This window comes from Nicrophorus vespilloides, unplaced genomic scaffold (genome assembly GCF_001412225.1).
Source record: "Nicrophorus vespilloides isolate i.1.1-1 unplaced genomic scaffold, Nicve_v1.0, whole genome shotgun sequence".
Classification (NCBI taxonomy): domain Eukaryota; kingdom Metazoa; phylum Arthropoda; class Insecta; order Coleoptera; family Silphidae; genus Nicrophorus; species Nicrophorus vespilloides.
The window spans coordinates 188,074-189,896 of NW_017095935.1; positions in this window are offsets into that span (position 1 = coordinate 188,074).

Genomic DNA, 1,823 nt, shown 5'->3' on the forward strand with positions numbered 1-1,823 from the left:
TTACGCACGAGTACAGCCCGCCAATACGAAACAGTTATTTGCCGACAGCATTACCAACCTATTCAGCAATCACCACCTTTCAAACTATAACCATGTTCAACTTTTCATCACTAAAGTACATCCTCTGCATCCACCTTCGTCAATCACTTCTTAAAGTTCTAAAGGCCCCATAATAAAGTTGTACAACTTTCGATGAAGTACATCAATTCAATTGGTATATCAACTAATCAACCGTTAATTTAAAATTTATAATAAACAATTACTTAATTATACTTCGTTAGTATCTGTATATACTAGCAGCTTCTCCTATTGACTAACCATTAACTCAAATAAAACAATGAAATTTATTAAATTAAAAAAAATGCAATATTTAATTCAACATATATGCAACCACAATTACATATAATCGATAATATGAAAGATTCAAGAAGAAAAGCAATGAGAAAGAAATGATTATTTACAGATGTTAACAACCCTTCTTAGGCACTTTAAAAAAATATGCCAAATTTTTGTCCCTTAAGATTTTTACAACCTTTACAAGGAATTTTCGTGACACAGGCAAAAAAGGATCAACAAAATCTGTTAATCTCTTAGTTATATACACTTAGTATAGACACTTTGAGTCAATAAAACTTTTACTACTTTTTTAAATACTGATAATCATATGAAAATAAACACACTTTGTTGTTTACATTTATAAAAATATCATCTACACCCTAAAAGTATCCTATAAGTAATGTATTTAAACAGGTAATTTCAATCCGAAATATGCTAAAATGTGAATTAGAAAGTAACTTGCATTAGTACTTGTGAAGCTATAATTGTCCGCATGTTCCATGAATATAAAACAATACTTGTTTAATTACTTTACAAGTATTTCATAGAAATTAATACGCGTAGTACGTTACATTTATATTTGTTGACGCAAATTATTTCAATAGTGCTCGATAAGCATCAAGTAATTCATTACTGTTAAAATATATTGAGCAAGCTTAGTTTATCAATTAATTATTAAACATTCAATAAGAAATCAAATTTACGAGTTACCAATTGCATCAGATCTTTCACATACTTGTTAGCAGAAGAAAGCGAATTTTGGATTTAACAGTAAAATGTCAGAAAAATAATATTATTACATTGTGCGTTCATTAAGAATGTAATTATATAAATATTTTCATTTGGAAATGTATAATAATCTACATACATAGTTTATAGTCAAATTTCGTTAAAAGATTCAAATAGCAGTTGCACATAAAAACATGTAAATATTTTCACAAAAACTATATATAAGAATGTTATTTAAATTAAATGAAACTATTCTAATTAAAGCAAAAACTTGTATGTAAATTACTAAGATTGCTTTCCTCTTGGCTATACATTCTAAATAGTTAAAGATGTAACAAAATGATTAAATATATACTTTCATATTGGACAAAAGAGAGAAGAAATTGTGAAACATCTGTAATTTAATAACTAAATATTTAGAGTTGTATGAATATCAGGAATCAGTCGTTAGTTACAATGTATTCATAAATACATTAATTTTAGTATAATTAAGTAATATTTCTGTATATTTCTTGAAATTATGTGAAAATTTAAAAAATAATTATATCTAGTATAAAAATGGCATCAAACATATATATTTTTATATGTTGTGTGGACTTCATTTAAATATAATATTAGTTTCTTGCTTAATAATGTTAATATTAATTTGTAATTTTATAAATAAATGGTGCTAATTTGTGAAAAATGTAAGAAAATAATACATTTTGGTTGCATAACTTAAGTAAGTTCAATTTTTTGTTTCTTAGCGTTGGTATTTG